The 20,934-nt window shown below is 36.5% G+C and overlaps 1 long non-coding RNA gene across 1 annotated transcript in view; it reads right to left on the reverse strand.

Annotated features, from left to right (window-relative positions):
* Window positions 1-774: 774 nt before the first annotated feature.
* The window catches only part of LOC138175352 (uncharacterized), a 41,570-nt gene continuing 21,410 nt past the window's right edge, over window positions 775-20,934 (reverse strand). The window contains exon 2 of the long non-coding RNA XR_011171976.1: window positions 775-1,334. This is a non-coding gene — a long non-coding RNA (uncharacterized lncRNA). The remainder of the gene's footprint in view (window positions 1,335-20,934) is intronic.

Below are 20,934 nucleotides of genomic sequence, written 5' to 3' on the forward strand. Positions count from 1 at the left end.
ATTCTTTATGAAAATAGTATGCCATAGAATAAGACTTTTGGGGTCCCTTAGTATTCTTATTCCATTTTTCTAAAGAAAGGTAACAAAAAAAGAAAGATAACAATAGAGTTAATGAACAATGGAGACATAATGGTGGAAATGGCTAGAACTACTGAACAGCATATTTTATTTAATTGTTGAAATTGCTCATGAACTCATCTGAAACATTGGGAGGTAAGATGTTATCAGTTCCTATTCATTTACTACAAACTACAGTGAATATAAAATATGCATTATAATCACTTGGTCCTAAAGTCTAGTCAGGGCCTTAATCTGTTGCTCACACTTTTTTATAGAATCAATAGAACTTGCTATATTTTTTTTCATTAAGAACATATCTTTACAAATTAATGAAAAACTGGGTAAAGCTTAAATTTGTAAGCAATGGATGTCCTGGACACAAACCAGTAAGTGTAAGCTCCACTGCTATTTAGTGATTTTGTGCTCATGTTCACTGGTTTCATCAGTTATTCATCTCCCAGTGTTTCAGTGCATGAAATCTGCATTTAAAATCACATGTAAAACAGAATCCAAGTCCTTTTATATGTAAAGTTGAAATTTTGCATTCCACTTAGATGAGGGAAGAAATACAACTGGGATTCATCAAAGCATAAATTTTGTTTGGTTAAAAAGATTACATATTGTCAATTAAGTGATAAAATGTTAATTTTCTGTGCCTTGTTGTAAATGAAATGCAATTGTTTTGTGTGCCCCTGAATCAATACACACTGGACATTTGATTTCAACCAATAAAATTATTTCATTACTGCTTCTTTCCCATACCACTCCATCTTCCTAGTGCCTGCAGTCTTCATTAACCTCGAAATTTATGATCACAGCAAAGGTTGAAACATTATCTTTCTGAGGCTTCACACTAGTTGATGATGAAGATAAATTCTAAAGGAGCCATTGAACAGAGATGATGCAAACCAATACTGAATTAGGAAAAAAATGGTCCCATTCAGAGTGATGCTAGTCATAAATGTTAGGAAATGTTTCTTCAGTTCGTTAAAAAATGTTTAAAACTCTCTGAAAAAAAAAGAGAAGAAAAGAAATGCGATTTTAAAATTCAGTATACATCCAGAAATGTTTAGGTATCTCTATTTGTGCAGGAATACCAAGCCTAAGGTATTTGTCGACAAATTATAGATGTCTGTAGGTGTCTTGTATTTTCAATACGAAGGTTCCCCAAGACCAAATCATTTTTCTACTTGCTAGTCTATTTTCTTTTTATTCAATTAGTTCTTGTTTCTTCATTCTTTTTCCTCAGGAAAGCTGCAGTATAGAGACACCTGCTGGGAAACAAATGAACAAAAGCAAATTTAAAACAGTTTCCAAAATCAGAGTGATTTTGCCTGGCTTGATAGATTATGCTTATTTCTTTAAACATGGCTTCATTTCAAGGGAAATATGTTCCTAAGTTGATGAAAATAAGTCTACGTGTAGAGTTCATTGCAACAATGGCCCAATGTCTCAAAAGATTATGCTCCAGCATGGGGTCAACTGTCTACACATAGGGAGATGCTCTATAAAATTGTGGAGTTCTTTCTCAGAATCCCCCCCCCAAAAAAAAAACAATGAAGATCCCAAAGAACAAATAATGAAACATATCTTCCTTCTCATGGAAGGACAAAAAGGTACTGAACTTACATTTTCATTGGCATAGGGATGGGACAAGTAAATTCCCTCTACATTTGCAAGTGAGTCCTTCCCTGTGATTTATAGCATCAGGGAGTTGGCTGGGGTGCTGAAATTTTAAGTGACCAGATGACAGTTATAAAGCTAAGTATGTATCTTAAGAGAATTTAAATACAGGTCTCTTTGGCCCTGTGGCTACCTCTCTATCCACCGCACCAAACTCCAGTCACACTAAGGCAAGGTCATAACATACCATTCATTATTATATCTACCTACTATCTTGAAAGTTCTTGCTTAATTGATTTTCTTCATTACAAGGGAAGCAGTCAGTCTGGGCAGGGAGGGGAAGAGTTCCTTTTTATCTCTGAATGATTACTTTGTAAAGACAAAATACAGCAGTAAAAAAAGTATTTTTTTTATAAAATAAAAGAATAAAAACAATAACCAAAAAGAGAATAAAACCAAAAAAAAGAAAAGAAGTAAAACAAAAATTCCTCAAAAATCAAAAATCATCATAGTTGAGCTGGAGGAAATTAATGATAGATATCATCTTGCCCAATTTGCCCATTGAAATGGTGAAAATATGAAAATAGAGGCAGGTTAAGTTACTTATCCAGTCACAGAGAGAGTAGGGAGCAGATTCAATATTTGGACCTGAGTTCTCAGACTCTAAAAATTTTCTCTCTCAAGTGTTTATATATACATCCACAGTTTAAAGGCAAGCATATGTCAAATATATAAAGGAATATTTAGAGGATCTTTATAAATAAAGTTTTTCTGAATTCAATTAAAAGGTCCATGCCTAATTTCTCTATTCCTATATATTTAAACATTCCTATAACACATTTCTTTAAATAGAGGTGGACCTGTATTCAGTCCTGCCTCTGCCTCCTTTGAAAGAAAAATCTCTATATTAATATCAGTAGAACATCAGATCCTTGCGGACAAGGATTATTTCATTTTTTTCTTTGTATTTGTTACTACCTTGTACAGTTCCTGACACAGTGAGCATTTAATGAATGTTTGTTACTAAATTGAACATATATGATTTCAGTTGGAAGGGATCTCACAGATTATTTTACACAGTTTAGTAAGAGTAAATTGCTTGAGTAAATTATAATAAAATAAGTATTCATGGAAGGATATTTATGTGTAACCAAAGACAAAACAAAACTTTAACAATACTAACCTGAGTGTAGCTGAGTGTAGTGATCAAATTCTACTACCAAGGAAAAGGGAAAAAGTGGGGCGGCCAGGTGGCACAGAGAGTAAGAGCACCTGCCCCAGAGTCGGGAGACCTGGGATCAGTTCCAGGCTCAAATATTTAACACCCAAACAAAACAACTGGCCGTGTAACCTTGAGCAAGTTACTTAACCCCAATTCTTTGGGGAGGGGCAGGTGGCGCAGTGAGTAAGAGTGCCAGCCCCAGAATTGGGAGACCTGGGATCAGGTCTGGCCTCAGATACTCAACACCCACACAAAAATAACTGTCTGTGTAACCTTGAGCAAGTTAGTTAACCTGATTGCTTTAAAAAAAGGGAGGGTGGGGCTGGGGGAAGTGGTAGATTTTGTAAAGTAGAGAATCAAGTTTTAAAAAAAAGGAAATGTACTTACTTCAGTGACAGAATCTCAGACTTCATGATGACTACATTTAAATTATTCATCTTACCTTGTTTTTCAGAGCTATGTGAGTATAGACTATATACTTCCTATGGTGTTGTAAGATGTAGACCTTCTAGTGATGATCAAACATCTTGAATAGCTTCAATAGCATTATTTTTCCAGCTAAATATCACTTATGCATATCAGTTAAAACCAGGTCTTAGAACATGGCTAGCTGTAAAGTCGAGCATGAGCAGCTCTCCTGAGAACTGCTACTGAGAATAACTTTAAGGTTCTGATCACATAGTATAGTGAACTCTCTATTTATTCAGCAATAAACTAAAGTAAAACATTCATAGAAATCAAAGTTCAATATTCACAATGATATAAACATAACAACTTACTAATAAAGTGGCCACATATTCTTAAACAAAAGATATCATTCAGTAAGTAACAATCTGAAATAATCAAAATAATGTACCCATATAAAGTCTTCTTTCATCTTGCTTGGAGACTGGCATCCAATCATCTTTAAGGAACAATCATCCTTAAGGAGTACAAAATACAAAGTACAAAGTTCTCCCACCCCCTAGATTATAGTAAATCATGATCTTGTCAGTCAGCACTAAGTACCCAAAGAAATGTCCTTTCACCTTGACTCAAGGCTGACTCCCAAACTCCATGGTTCCTCTTTCATGCTCCCAGCTCTTGTTTGAATTCACCCAACCATCACCTGGATTCACAGGTAGGCAGCTCCCAGCTCCTGGTCCAGATCCTCTTCCAACTCCTGGTTCAGCTCCTGATCCAGTTCCACAGCTCAAGCTCAGCAAAATTACAACAACATTCACACACATTGCTGGCACTATCATCAATTTACTTTCTATCTGTGAAATCAACACAGACCAGCAAACTGTCTTTGTCTGAGAAATCAACACAAATCATCAGTAAAGTCCCAGGACCTCTGAAAATATCAGTAAAATGCCCCTTCAGGACTTCTGTAAGAAGGACAGCAGGAAAGTCCTCTTTCAGGGCTTCTGAACCATGAGTAAGGTCCCAGGGCTTCTGTAACAACAGCAATATCCTCTATGAGCAGACAGGTATAACAAAGTAACATCAACACAGACAAAGTGGTGGCAAAACAGTCATCCTTCTTCCCTGTTCTACTTAGTCCCAGCTGTGCTTGAGCTTTTATATCACCAGCTCTTTCTGTTATGCCCTCCTCTTATGTCCTTCCTGTTCAAGTCTTTGGAAAGTTCCTCCCACTGTGGGCTTCACAGGTCCTGTTTCTAACAAAGACTTGATATAAGCACAGATGAGGCTCAAAGGCTCTTGAAGAGCTGAAACAAGGAACTAAGTACTTAAACAAGGAACTAAGTACAATTTTGCTTGCAGTTACACTAGTGCACCAGTCTAATGTTCATTCATTGGACTGGTCATCCATAGAGAGCAGGTGATAAAAAGATGTTTAAGCTTTCTCATACAATCTCTAAGTTAGTACCAGGGTCTCTCTCGACCAGGCCACATAGAGTCAGTAGGATATTGCTTTTTATATCCCTCTGCAGCTAAAGCTAACAGATTAGTTCTGTTGAGGTCTCACATATGGTGACCCCTAAAAGCTTGGTGTAAAAAAGGATTCTGACTGATACTTATGAATTTTAAGCAATCCACACTGTCCAATGTTATTGCTTCAGCACCTTCATCAGTGATTCTTACTATCCAAGACACTAAAGACTCTCTCATTCTTTGGGTGAATATACTCAATATATCAGTAATCTCCTGTTGAGTGAAAGACCAAATTATCCCCCTGGACTGTTTGGCCCTGGAAGTTCTCCTGTCTTCTTCTTCATATGGGGAGAACTTCTGCATTCGAAGACTCCTCATCTAACCTTGTTCCATTCTCTTCATACACATTCTTCTGGCAGCTATTGGGGCAACTCTGCCCAGCCTGTACAAAAGCTGCATGAACATTTCTTCTGCTAGTTTTTTTGCTTCCTTTTAGCTACATTAACAGGAGCTTGTTCTTCCACCACCTGCGTCTCTCCAGTTTGCTCTTCTGAATGGTGTGGCACAGAAGAATCCTCAGGCAAACCAGTTGACTCCCTAGCCATCTGAGATTTTTCCTCCAGAAGCTTTTCTCTATTTTTACACATAAGGTGACAACTGGTTAGCAGGACCCAGCCTCTCTTGCATACTCCTGCCAGTTCTTTGCCTGGTTCTATGGGTATTCCTTGCAAACATCTTTCCAAATCTCTGGGTTGTCCCTCTTTTAGCCCTGATTCTCAGTTTTCACAGGGTCCTGTGCTTTTGGCCCATTCTCTAGCTAGAGTAGAATAAGGCAAATCCTCCCATCCTGGCATAGCTATTTCTTCCTCCAAAGTTCCCTTGCTTCCAAATAGAGTTCTGACATTTTGTGATCCCAACCTTGTCTCCAAATGTATCAACAATGCAAAATTCACAATGCCTATGGTAACTATAAATATGCTGAAATGGTTATTGATCACAAAATATACCAGGCTCTCTACATGGGGGACAAAGCTAGAACAATTATTCAAATACCAGAAAACTGAGTCCCAAAACCAGAAAGTCAAAGCCATCATAGTACCTATAGAGTTGGCACACATGGTTAATGCAGTAAACACCCACATTCTCGAGCCTTCAAAACAGAACAGACTACCTCAGGCAAAGGTCCTCCTGTCCTCACTCACAGCAACTGCTCAGTATCCACTCAGCCCACTCCCAGCAGCTCTGGCCCAAAGCAGTTCCAGTCCCTGGCAGTCCTCAGCAGGAGTCCTTAGCAGAAATTCTGGCTGGCCCAAAACAAAAAAAGGGTTCATGCTGCCTCTGCTGCTGCCACTTGCCACCATGCTTTCAGTCACTTCACTGACTCCAGCTTGGGCTGCACCTTCCTCCTTCCTCACCCCTTCCTGCTATGTCAACAAGTTCAAGGGGCATGGAAGATCTTCAAATCCCATAACCATTACACTGCTGTATAATACACTTTACGTGATGGCAAAGGGGGGGGGACATAAGGTCACCTAATAATAGTTAATATTCATATACTGGATGCTTTCTAATTTTCAAAACACTTTTCACACATTGTTTCATTCAATGTCCAGAGCAACCCTGTGAGGTAGATATTATTATTATTATTGTTGTTGTTGTTGTTGTTGTTGTTGTGATTTTGTAGATGAGAAAACTGAGGCCCAAAGCAGAATTAGAAACCCAGTTTGAAAATGTTTCTGACTCCAAGTCTGATGATCTTGTCACTATCCTATGTTGCCTTTCTAACCAATGCTGAGGACCCTACCCTACCAAGTGTCACAGAGGTTGACAATAGCAAAGGATAACCAAATTAATAATAATTGGAGATGAAGCACAGTACTTAGAATGTAGAAAACATTGACTTTTTTATTGATTGACTGACAGAAATTGTGTGTGGGGGGGGTGAAGGATAGGGAGATGACAGTGTTATAAGAAGACAGACACAGAAAAGCTGTATATAAGTCCTACCTGTAACACTTATTAGAAGTATAGTTTTGGGATGGTGGCTTAGACTTTATGAAGACCTATGAAACCAATATTATATTTTGTTCACTGTTAGGAAACTATTTTCTTAATTGTAAAGAACTCAAGAATTGGAAGATATTATATAACTCAAGAAAAATGTAACACCACATACCACAATCAAAGTCTTCCCTCACACAAGCTTTTCTAATCACACATAGACACAGACACAGACACACACACACACACACACACACACACCTCAATTATACCAGGGTCATCTACGAATGAAAAATGTTTTTCCCCCTTGCAAAATATTATTCATTTGACCTGTCCATACTAAATTGCTTTTTATGTCACCATATTGGCATTCCCTACTCAATGTGACCATATTCTTTAGGGGAAGACAGAGATAGAATCACAGGTAGAGGTTATGAAAAAATGGCAATGAATGGAAAATAATTTCAGGGATTTGAAAAATCTAAACCACCATGAATTATTTTAATTCATTGCATATTATTTTTGTGCCTACTTTTCACATATATATGTATACATTTATGTGTACACACACATTTATATTATGTGATGTATACATAAACATACACATGAACATATATAAATATATAATTATGATAGTCTAAATTCACTGGACAAGGGAAAACCATGGAACACACAGAAACACAAAAGATTAGAACTGAAAGGGACTTGAGAGTTCATCCAGGGGTGAAGAACGTCATCCATAAATTCCCCACCTGTGATTTGCTCTGTGAAGTTTGGATTCAATATAAAGGCCACACCTGTGGACCTAGGGGGCACATGTGGTCTCAAGACCATAGGTTCCTCACCCCTGATCTAGTATAATACCCTATAGAAATTGATTTATCATAAAGTTATTAGCTTCCATTTGTTCCATTCTACATAGCTATACCTCTAATAAGTATCTAGCTCCTCTAGAAAACTAAGGCCCAAGCCAAAAATGTTTTTTTTTTATTTTTAAGTTAAGAATAAAAGCAGGGACTTACTTGAGCTCTCTACCAAACCCATCCAAATAACCATACAAATGACTCTAAATAAATTCTAGAGTAATAGAACCCACAATATGACAGAGTGAAACAAATTTCCAGGCCAAGACAACATGGAAGGTCTACAGGAAACATCTGTTGCACCAGCATGAGAGAGAACAACGAAGTCTAGTATGGGCTGCAGGCCTCATGGGACTGAATCAATAGCAGCTGTGGCAGGACCTAGGGAGGACCCCAAAGTCTCTCTAAGTATCTCAACCCCAAAATATCAAAGACAACCTAAAAGGTCAGTAGGAAAAGTCTGTAAGAACTGTGTCACAGAGGAGCATGGTCTGGCCATAGCCCCAAATGGGTAGTGGTAGCAGGTGGTGGCAACAGCAGTGGCTACCTACAGATTTCCATGCCAACAGATGTTTGGGGTTTGTGTGGCTGATCAGAGGAGGATTTCAGGAATCTCTTTGCTGGTGCTGAGGCAGGATTTTCTTGCTTTGCCCATGCCTTGATTTGGGTTGCAGTACTAGGTATAAGTTATGGGTTGAGGAGGAGTGCTGTCATGGCAGAGCTTGTGGCAGCAGTGGAGAGGGAATCCTTCCATAGTTACAAGGCAGAAAAGAGTGCTTGAGTTTACTTGCAAATCAGAGCACAGGCCAGAAGAGAAGTAAACATAATACCTTGGAAAACCTGAAAATGTATTGGTCCCTAGAAGTATCTCTAAAAACTGCTGCCCCCAAAACCCTGAAGCTTGTTAAAGTATACCATAAACACACACACACACTGGAAGCAGAGCCTTCCCTAGACAAAGAGCTAAAAAGTAAAATAATTTGCTGGGAAAATGAGGAAACATTGGGAAAAAGTAGATAACAGAATATTTATACAACCAGAAGAAGACAATAAAGTCAAATCTCCTACATCAAAAGCCTCCAAGAAAAATAAGAATTGGTCATAGGCCATGGAACAGCTCAAAAAGGATTTTGAAAATTAAGTAAGAGAAGTAGATGAAAAATTGGAAAGAGAAATGTGAGTGATGCAAGAAAATCAAGAAAAATGTATCAACAACTTGCTAAAGCAGACACCAAAAATATTGAAGAAAATTAACACCTTAAAAAATAGACTAACCCAAATGGCAAAAGAGGTCGAAAAAGACAATGAGGAGAAGAATATCTTAATAAGAAGAATTGTCCAAATGCAAAAGGAAGTCCAAAATTTCACTGAAAAAATAATTCCCTTCAAAATTATAATGGAGCAAATGGAAGCTAATGACTTCATGAAAAATCAAGAAATTATAAAATAAATCCAAAAGAATGAAAAACTAAAAGAAAATGTGAAATATATCATTGGAAAAAATAACTGACATGGAAAATAGATCCAAGAAAGAAAATTTTTAAATTATTGAGCTACCTGAAAGCCATCTTCAAAAAAAGAGGCCAGACCTCATCTTTCAAGAAATTATCAAGGAAACAGAGGGGAAAATAGAAATGGAAAGAATCGACAGATCATCTTTTGAAAGAGATCCCAAAAGGAAAACTCCTAGTAATATTGTAGTCAAATTCCATAGTTCCCAGGTCAAGGAGAAAACATTACAAGCAGACAGAAAAAAAAAACAGTTTAAATATTGCAAAAACACAATCAGTATAACACAAGATTTAGCAGCTGCTACATTAAGGAATCAGAGGGATTGGAATAAAATATTCTGGAGGTCTATACCTCGTTTAGGCAATGGGGTACAGAAATCTATCTTGCCTTATAAGAAAATTACTTTAATTGGATTTTGCTTTAGGAGAGAATAACATATACACTCAACTGGGTATGAAAATCCATCGTGCCCTCTATGAAAGTTGGTGGGAAAGTGATAAAAGTGAGGGCACGTTAGAAAGAAGGGTAAATGAGAGGAGGGAGCAATCAGAAGCCAACACTTTTGAGGAGGGACAGGTCAAAGGAGAGAATAGAATAAATGAGGACTGGTATAGGATGGAGAGAAATAGAGTTAGTCTTCCACAAAATGACTAGTATGGAATTACATTGCATGACTACACATGTGGAGCCTATATCAAATTGCTTGCCTTCTCAAAAGGGGTGGGTGGGAATGGAGGAAAGTAGAGAATGTGGAATTCAAAATTTTAAAAGCAAATGTTAAAAATTATTTTTACATGTGCCTGGGGAAAGAAACATTCATTCAATGGGGTATAGAAATCTATCTTGCCCTATAAGAAAATAGAGGGGAAGGGGATAAGAGAAGAGAGGGTGTGTATGATAGAAGGGAGGGCAGATTAGGAGAAGGGGTAGTCAGAATGCACATGGGGGGGAGTGGAGAGATGGGAAGAAAATTTGCAACTCAAAATCTTGTGTAAGTGAATGTTGAAAATTAAAAATTAATTAATCAATAGAAAAAAGAGTTCAGGTGCCATCTTCATCATTAAAGCCTTTTTAGAGTCCTTCAGATAAAAGTGATGCCTTCTTCTCAAATTTTCTTGAAGAACTTTTTTCCTCAAACATTCTTTATTCTAAACCAATGGTGTCATTCGATAGACTATGCTTATTTATGTTTATGCCTGATTTCCCCACGGTCTTGTAAATTTCTTGAAGGCAGGAACTATTAATTTTTTATCTTAGTATATCCCCATTTCCTTGAATATGACAAATGCTTAATAAATATTTGTTGAAATTGTTTTTTTTTATTCAAACATGAACTAGATAGATATCTGGGATTCAAAGTTAGTTCTTTAACTATACTTAACACCCTTTCCATGACATAAATACTTTTTTCATAAAACTAAAGTATCATAGGATCATAGATGTAAAGCAGGAAGGGAACCTATCTATGTTTATTTGTTCCAATATATCATATTATAGACAAACTAACAGCCCCAAACTATCTAAGGTCACACAAGTAGAAAGTATCAGAAGTGATATTTGAATCAGCTTTCAACTTCAAGTCAATTTTTTCACTATGTTAGAAATTAAAACTGACACATATTTAAGCAATACAGGGAGCCCTATCTGTAGTGTGAATAAAATTGAACAGAGCCTGGTCATATAAATATGGGTTGGAGGAGCATTCCCTTTGGCCTTTTCCAATAGGGAACCTAGTATTCCCATAAATTTATTATTTTTTAGATTTTAATCTGAATTCCATTTCTGACTTCTACTATTGATAACAATTTGACTTAGAGCTAGAAGAACAAGATAGAATTTATTTTTTTAAAGCATTTGGGGTTAAGTAACTTGCTCAAGGTTACATGGCCAGTTTTTTTTTTGTGTAGGTGTTAAGTATCTGAGGCTGGAAGCAATCCTGGGTCTCCCAACTCTGGGGCCATCACTCTTACTCACTGTGCCACCTAGTCACCCTAGCACTAGATACAATTTACTTAGAGCTAGAAGAAACCTCAGAGTCCCAGTCATGAATTTAGTATTGGACAAGTAATTTTGTTTCTCTGTGTTTTAGTTTTCCTTCATCTACTAAGATGTCATAGAATAATCTTTATAAATGGCCACATCTGAGTTAATACAACAATTTAATATTCTTTAAGAGCCCATTATGTACCAAGAATTATTCAAGGCACTGAAAAGTATATCAAGAAAATAAGCAGCTCATTCTGCCTTCCAAGAAATTCAGACTTTAATGGGGGAAATCAAACCAATAATACAAATGTAAGACAACATAGGAACATATCAAGGAAGGTAAACATTGAAGGCTATGACAGCTCTGAAAATGAAAAAGCAGAAAGAATAAGATTAATAAAACCAAGAGCACAGAAACACGTAGTGGATTCTAATGTAGTATGAGTCAAGAAGTGATAGAATTACTGGCCAGTTGAAGAAGTCCAAGAGACATCTGCATTGTTATTTGGAGAAATGGGTATCTAAGATTGGTATATGTCAGAAAAATCAATTAATTCAGAAGGACCAAATGGACAATTTAGACAAATAATTATGGAGTTTGTAGCCAACACCACACAGAATAGGTTATGTTACCAACACTTTAAATAAGTTATTTAACTTCTTAGTACCTTAAGCAATCAGTTCTCAAATGTTCTGGTCTTGGAGACACTTCACACTCTTAAAAATTATTGAGGACTCTAAAGAGTTTTATATGTGGTTTATATCTATAGATATTTATGGTGATGAAAAGTTAAAATGACACATTTTTAAGAAATGAGTGGAGTTTAATCTGTAATGTAAGGGCTGGGAATGTCAACCTATTTTGAAAGAGTATTCTCATTGGTCCTTCCCATAAAGGAAGGTAGTATTTTCATAAACCCATACTCTAGATATGTCTATTACCCACACGCATGAAATCACAGATCTCTGAATCACAGAAGCATGAGTGTTCATTAAATTCATGATTTCAAAACAACTGAGTGTCATTGAACAAAGTCTTACTTAATTTTTAAAACATCAGATGAGGATACAGTTTAGGGCTGCCATTAAGACCTTCTTTACAGTTGAATGGAAGGAATAAGAAAGAGCAATCATGAAGACAATCCAAGATAAGCATATTCTGAAATTAAATTTTAAAATTTATCCTAATGATAAAAAGACAGGTAACTATCACCATGGGAAAGCAGTGTTAGAGTCTTTGGTCAAGCCAAATGCTTTTATTTTTTATTTATTTTTTTTTTAGAAGTAGAGGGAAGGGGATAAAATAATACTTTAACCTTCTGTTTATATTACCTCAACTAAAAAACTTTTTTCTAGTAGCACCTTCCAAATTGGACCCAGATATAAGCAGTACTGTATATATTATTGTCCCCTAAAGACAGTCTGAATGTAAATTGGCTAAAATATAGGACTCTCAGTATAACTTTTGGGTTACTAATAAAATTCATGGTGCTTAAATTGCTCCCTTCTAATGCATATTTTACAAGCCTCAGAGGAAACCAGAATGTTCTGTAACTTGTGGGTTTTTTTTTTCCTTTTCCTCATTACTGGGTTTGGTGCACTTTAAAATTCTCTAAGATGCATTAAATACTTTGTTCAGTCCTTTAAAAGACCCTTACCAGAGAGAAGTTTCAAAGTAGAATAAAAATTCCAATCTTTGGTTCAGTCCAGAGGTGATGGTGTCCAGAAACCCTATCCCTATTTAAATATGGAGAAACTAAAGAAAATAAAAGGCTACTGATTGAACCAAGTATCCCATGGTTATGTCATTTGCTTCCATGATTTGAAGAATAATACCTTTTACCTACATAACTAATCTACTTTTTATGCTGTTTAAGTTGTTTTCCAGTAATGATGATGTGTTCATTATGACTAATCTACATGTACATTCCCGGCCTCTTTACAACTAATAACTAAGTGATAACTCTACATTACCATTTGACAGGAGAGATTAAAGTATGTGGGTTTTTTTTTTTTGGAAGTAAAGCTTATCATGGCTCATTGAGGTATGGGAGAAGAAAGGGAAACAACTTATGACAATTAAATAGCATGAAACAAACTGGGCCATACTGGGAATAAGCTTTTGGATCTCATTGTCACTATAGCTTTATTCCATTAAGTTATTTACCATATTCTAAGAGAGAAACACAATGAAGACAAAGCAAAAGGGTAGAATAAACGTTTCGGGGTATCTCAACTTGAGGAGCTTTACTTGGGATATGTGATTTTTAAAAATCTCTATTTCAATAGAAGTGGTTTTCTTTATAATGATATTATTCTATTTTATGCATTTAAAAATTATTTTGAGGAAAGTCTATAGGGGTTACTATACTGCCCAAGTGGGGCCAATGTAACAAACAAAAAAGATTGAGAAACTCTGGTCTAGTACAAAAGTACTTAACCTGGGTGTGGGGTGGGAGGTGGATAGTCTAGGGGGTCCAATTATGTGCATGGGAAAAAATACATTTTTGTTTTCACTAACTTCTAACTGAAATTTAGCATTTCCTTTAATTATAATAAGTTTGAGAAGTGATTTATAGACTTCACAAGACTGTCAAATGGACCCATGACACACAAAAGGGTAAGAAGGCCTCATCTAGAGCCTTACTCTCCATGTAGAAATGTGTTGGTAGTTCCATTTATAATGTCCATGAATGAAACTGAGCTTCCAGTATTATAATAGAAAATGAATAAAAACAAAACAAACAAACAAAAAAAAAACTTCAGGTATTCTGGAGGAACAATCAGAAGTTAGATACTGAATCTTTTCATAGAACATATGATTAAAGAGATATGAATGAGAAGCTGAGAATCATCACTTTCATATGGTTATGATCTTCCCCACTATTTTATTCACATTAAAATGGATTGTTTATGGGGGACTAGATGGGGATGGGATGAGGACTTCTTTTCTCCTAAGGTTTAAACATTAGAAACTAATACCAGTCACTTTCTATCAAGTTTTAGATACAGTCTTGCTTTGAGCAGACATACTAGATGACCTCTCAAGGTCTCTTCCAGTTTTATGACAAAACCTCCCAATAGTAGAAGGTGCACTTTGAAATATATTAATCATTTAGGTTTAACAACCTTGGCTTCATCTCTTTGTTTCAAAGAACCACAGCTTCTCATTCTTTCCTATGCCTGATGCTACTGTAGAGTTATCACTTAATTATTAATTTTATAGCTCTGCTACTCTTATCTCGATTGTAATTGAACAGGAGTCCCACTGCTTTAGTTCTCGGATGTACGTTTGGCTTAAGAAAAAAAAAAAGTAATCAAAGTTGAGACCCAGGCATTTGCATGCAATGTATATGAAATTACTTATTTCATCCGCATTAATGCTAAATGAATTCTTCCCGATTAACGTTGCCACAAAGAAAACCGTCTGAAGTAATAATAATTGACCTGTTACGTTAAAAAGGGGATTCCAAATGTATCTCTAATCCTCTTAACTAAAACAAAATTCCTGCTGCTTCTCTCCCTATTGCAAGAGTCTTTTGGAGTTCAGCTGGTATTCAGCTTGATGAAATGGGGTTAAAAGCTAAGCAATATTATCTCACAGCTCCTGGGGACAGCAGTTAACCCTGATACCTAATGTCAATTTTAATACATCCAGTCTTTCATTTCTAGCACTACATTTTAAGTCCAACATGAAGCATCACAAGGAGAATGAGTCTGGTGATTTCAACTCAAATTGTCTACCATCATTCCAACTTAGCTCAGCATTAGTGACAATAACTATGCATGAGCTCTTGCTGAGTTAGCCTCCCCCAAATAAGGACCTTTCCCAAGATTAAGGTCATTGGTTTACTAGTTTGAAGCAAATGTAGGGGTACAGGAGAGGGAGGTATATGTTTTGGAACTGAGGTCCCTGCATGATATCCTGCAAGTAACCAAGTCTTTTTTTTTTCTTCCTTAACTTCCTTTTTGTCCCTGTGACCTCACCCTGTGATTTCATTAGAATAAGAAATTCTATAAAACAATGCAGATAAGCAACTTTTGTATATAATTTTAGAGAGCTACCTGAAGCTTAGTAGAAGCCTTATTCATAATCAATAAACTATGATGCATCAGAAGCAGAATATGAAAGGGAGGCCTTCCTGATTCCAAGGTCTTGGCTAGGTTAGAGAAATGAAGGATTGCAACATTTAACCTGACTCATGTGGCAGAGAGGATTCCTAGAATAGAAGATCACTACCCCCAAAAAGAGAAAAGCGTGTAATGTGTGTGTGTGTGTGTGTGTGTGTGTGAGTGAGAGAGAGACATAGAGACAGAGAGAAAGACAGAGAAAGAGAAAGAAAGATGTATCTTGGAAGGGAGTGGGAATTTGAGAAATTTCCATCTTTCTGGACAAACACTGTGGATTATGAGTCTGACTTCCCAAGTGGAAACAGAAAAGCCACATTCAGCTAAAATACACTCTAAGTGTGTGCTGGCATCTGAGTCACCAACAAAAATCTCTTTCAAAGTTGTGAGCTTGAGCTCAGCTGGGGTCAGAGTTTGTGTTTTGTTTAGAAATGAGTTGTTTTGCCCACTACAAATAGAGAACAGCAAAGTCATTTCCTGCAAGTCACCACATATTGGTTTATTACACCTCCCAAAGAAGAAAACAGAGTTGTATCTATTAATCTTGTACATCAGCTACAATTTAAGCAGCAGTCAAGACTAGAACTTGTGTTCCTATCGTATAGGCAAACTTAAAATGAATTAAAAGCACTATTTTAAGATACCAGAACAGGCTGATATAAGATTGAAATGATGGAAAGAGTTCACCAAACTTAGAGCTCTTGCTTTCAGGGCACCTGACATATATTTTTTCAAAGCTACCCAGGCCATTATTAAATGACATGAAAGGTGTTTACAGCTTCCAAAGTCAGCCTACCAGAATATTGCTTTTTTCCCCTCTGAGCTACACAGTCTTTTAAATGGCACTTTCTATAAATGCTAGATCTTTTCTAATAGGAGGCAATGCTGTGATCTCAGAAAAAGTCTCACATATTGTGACAAATCTTTGGGCCTCTGGGCTGTTTGTCTATTGCTGAACTTGGAGTGTGTGCCTTTCTGTGTCTGTCTCTCCCTCTGTGTGGAGCTCATCTTTTGTAACAGGAAAGAAAACATGAAAATAGATATTTTGTTCATTTATCAAAAAGCTAGGAAAGAGACACAATCAACCTCATTTAAAAAAAAGAAAAAGAAAAGAAAGGTGAAGGCCATTTTGAGTAGACTCAGTCCATGGGGTCTTACTGAATACCCACAAATGGAGATAAATCGGTCCTGTACTACCATTCCCCTCAGCTAATTCCCAGGAAAGAATTGGTTTTAGGTAAGAAGTAACTCTTTCCAAAGGTCATACTAAGCATAAAAAGAAAGATCCCTTATTTTAAGCAAGGTACTGCCATTAAAGATATATTTCATTTCATTCAATCATTCAATCAATTATTTGTTAACCTCTTATACATGCATGGTACTGTGCTGATCCTTATGACTATTGAAGTACAATGGAAGCAGGGAAGCCATTATGCAAAATAAATAAAGGATTGTGGACCCCTGAAAGAATTTGCCATGAAATAAGGGACATGTTAGATATGCAAAATGGTATCAGATAGCCATATATGGATTATTGCATTACGTGAAATGACAAATATGAGGAATTTACCAAGCATGGGACAATTTAATAAATATCTAACGTGTATAGAATTTACTGTTTGTCAGGTACTGTGGTAAGTACTTTATAAATATTGTTTCATTTAATCCTCACAACAGCACTGGGAGGGAGGTGATCTTATAATCCTCATTTTACAGATGAATAAAGGAGGGCAGGCTTAGGTTAAATGGCTTGCCAGGATCACACAACTAAGTAAAAGTGAGTTCAAATTTGAACTCAGGTTTTCCTGAATCCAAGGCCAGTGGTCACTGTGCCACCTAGCTGTCCCACACACAACTTGAACAATGGATGCAAAATCACAAAAACAATATACATATTCACTACAAAATATGTTAACAAAAGGAACTGAGATGAACTTTGATTAATTGTAATGACCAGAGAACAGATAAATCAAATATACTTCTCTAAGGAGAAAATTGAGAGACTGTAGCTGGTGGAAAGCTACATAAATTTGTCATTAGGTTTTGATAAATTGTGTTTTCTTTGTTAAAAGGGAATACTCAAGGGTTAGTATACCTGAAAATGACTGCTACAAAAAAAAGAGAAAACAATAGAAAAAATTTTAAAGAAAAAAGTAGCATACAATGTGTGTCATAAATAAATCACAAAGTTGTATTGGGAAGCAATAAGAGACAGAGATAATCTAAGTTAGCAGTGATAAGGGGAAATTTTTCATAGAGGTTGAAAATATGAAATCAAATGAGCTGGGTCTTAAAGGATGGGTAGAAAGGTGGAGATGAGTCAGCAGAATTCACACTACAAGTAAGTGAAATGGCATGAGAAAAGGTATGGTGGAGGAGAAGGAAGGAAACAACATTTATTAAGCACCTAATACATGCCAGGAATAGCAGCTAGGTGGCATAGTGGATAAATGTCTATCCTGGAGTTAGGAAGAATTGAGTTCAAATTCAACCACAGATTCTTAATAAGTCCCTTAACCCTGTTAGGCTCAATTTCCTCATCTGTAAAATGAGCTGGAGAAGGAAATGGCAGACCAGTACAGTATCTCTGCCAAGAAACTCCAAATGGGGTCACAAAGAGTCAGACACAACTGAAAAAACTGAATAAATGTGCCAGTCACTGATCTATGTGCTTATAAAAAATATTGTCTCATTTGATCTTTTTTCATTTGATCCTCATAACAATTACACTGGGAGGTAGATGCTTTCATGATCTCCATTTTACAGTTGGGAAAAAAACTAAGGTAGAAAAATGTTAAGTGACTTGCCTAAGAACATACAGTTAGTAAGTGTATGAAGATACAATTGGGGAATAAGAAACACAATTACCTAGAGTGAATATGTGTAGGGTGTAGAAAGGATAGTATTGAGGTAGAAGTGACTGGAGATGTTTATAAAAATATGATTTTGATTATAGCTGGTCACTACTTTAAAAGTATATGGGCCCACTATAATGCCCAGCTAAGAGCAACCAAATGACTGCCAAATATTATTTGTATAACAAGGAAGTAAAACAATCAACATTTTTCACCAGTATCATTTCAGGTATCATTTATCCAAATCACACTGCAATGCAGAAATTTGAAAACTACTTAGCTCTGTCTCCCTAATCAAGTTGGCTCTTTGAGTTGGTTTCATTGTATGTAAATAAGCAGAAACATTCCCTTCTAAATAGCTGCCAGGGATCAACCTTCATTGATCTCTGAAAGGTTCTCAGATCCAACTGTGTAAACTCAGCTGCAGGGAAGGACTGATACAAAGCAAACTAAATACCCAAGGGCTAAATTAGGCTGTGAGTGAATAGAATTGCTGACCTTGACCTGACCTTAAAATTGTAGAAGACCTCATATCTTGTCCTCTTGTTCAAAGGGAATAAAAAATACTATTTCTAATGCTTCTTTATCTATTTCCTAAAATGGTAGCATGATAGGATAAAAGGAACACTAGTTGAAAAGCAGACATTATAGGTTTAAATGCCTACTCTAATATTTACTTCACATATGACCTTGGGTAAGTACATTGAACCTCAATTTCTTCATCCATAAAATGAGGAAATTGTAGTAGATGATGTCTAAGGTCCTGATCCACTCTCTCCTTCAATCTATGGAGATAGACAATAGGGTAATATCAAGCACTTTGAATATGGTGTCCTTTTGCATTTTTCCTAATTAATGTTGCATTCTGAATGCTGAATAATTATAAGTAGCAAAGCTGTAGACTGTGGAATTGTGCATCACAAGAATGAGATAGGATTTTATATATATATATATATATATACATATATATATATGTATATATAATACCCAGCTAAAATGAGATTATTAAACTAGGCATATCTTCTATCTTTAAAATTATTTGATCCTAGGATCTCAAATTAGACTAGCCTATATCATTCAGTAAAAAAAATATACCATCCTCTTTAGCCAGAGAAGCTAGGTTCAATTCTCACCCTCTGAAGCTTCTTTCCTATGTAGTTCATCTCTCTTAGACTCAGTCTGTATAGTCACAAAATGGGTATTGAACTATGGTATCTTTTAAATAATAATATACTTTTATATTATGTAATATATATATATATGTGTGTGCGTGTGTGTGTGTGTGTGTGTGTGTATAGTAAAAATCTCTGTGCAGTTTTAAGCTATTAAAGTTTATATTGGATATCAGGCACACACATACAATGTTCCAAAAGTCTTAGTAGAATTTAAGCCATTAAAATTTAAATTAGAAATATAATATGGGGGTGGCTAGGTGGCACAGTGAGTAAGAGCTTCAGCCCTGGAGTCAGGAGTACCCGGGATCAGTTCTGGCCTCATATACTTAACACTCACACCAAATAACTGGTTGTGTAACCTTTGGCAAGTTACTTAATCCCAATTGCTTAAAAATATATATATATATATAATAAAAGAAGGAAAGAGGGGGAGGGAGAAAGAAAGAGAGAGAGAGAGAGAGAGAGAGAGAGAGAGAGAGAAGATATGCCAAAAATCTTAGTGGAATTTTAAACTTTAGTAGATTAAAGACTTTGGATTCTCCTTATATCAGTACAAATATGCATTGTGTGGGTGTGGGTGTGGGCATGTGTTTTGTACATGAAAACAACACACATGTATATATGTATGTTATATTTGTATGTCTACATATACACTCACACACATGTGTGTATATAAGATCATAGATATAAAACTAGAAAGGATTACATGGACTAGCTAGTCTAATCCTGAGTTCTCTTGTTTTATACCTAAGAAAAATGAGGCTCATCCGGGCTCAGATACTTAGCACCACAGCCAGAAATAACTGGCCGTGTACCCTTGAGCAAGTTACTTAACCCCAATTGCTCAAAAAAAAAAAAATCTCAGACTTTGGGGCGGCCAGGTAGTACAGTGAGTAAGAGCACTGGGTCCAGTGTCAGGATGACCCGGGGATCAAATCCCAGGCTCAGACACTTAGCACCCACCCAGAAACACCTGGCCCTGTAACCTTGAGCAAGTTACTTAACCTCAATTGCTTTAAAAAAAAATGAGGCTCAGAGAGATTGTGTGACTTACTCAAAGTCATATAAGAAGTTGGCATTTGTTGTTCATTTCCAAAAGCAACCAATCACCTCACAATGTGATGGGTGATGTCTTGATTTGCACATGAATTCAGTTTGAGGCAGAGTTACACAAAGCCATTAATCTCACTCTCCCTTCAAGAGTCATCCAAGTCCAGTGTCAAGACAAAATTCAAGATGGTGATAGCCAGGAATGCAGAGATCTTGGTGTCTCTGGTGTCTGACTAAGCCCAAAGTACTTCATAGACTCTGACTTAGCCACCTTCATGGCTGTTGGAACAAACTGTTCTCATCTGCTCATTTCATTGAGGAAACACTTCACCTACATCTTGTAGACACCCCCGAGTCACCTTGGGTTTGAGACCTACTGGTTACTTCAACCTGCTTAGCCCTTCTTCTGAAATAGTTTTTTTCGGGGGTGTGACCAATGAACACACTACAGATTAGAGGAGCCACACATAAAAGTTGGGTACCAGGTAGACACCAAAGGTAGATGAGAAAACCTGAAAAGGGCTCAGCAAGCCCTCACACCAGCGGTGCTCATCTTCCCTCCATACCTCAATAAACCCAAG

This window comes from Petaurus breviceps, unplaced genomic scaffold (assembly GCF_028583685.1).
Source record: "Petaurus breviceps papuanus isolate PSGF00001 unplaced genomic scaffold, PetGlider_PUasm1.0 77, whole genome shotgun sequence".
Lineage (NCBI taxonomy): Eukaryota > Metazoa > Chordata > Mammalia > Diprotodontia > Petauridae > Petaurus > Petaurus breviceps.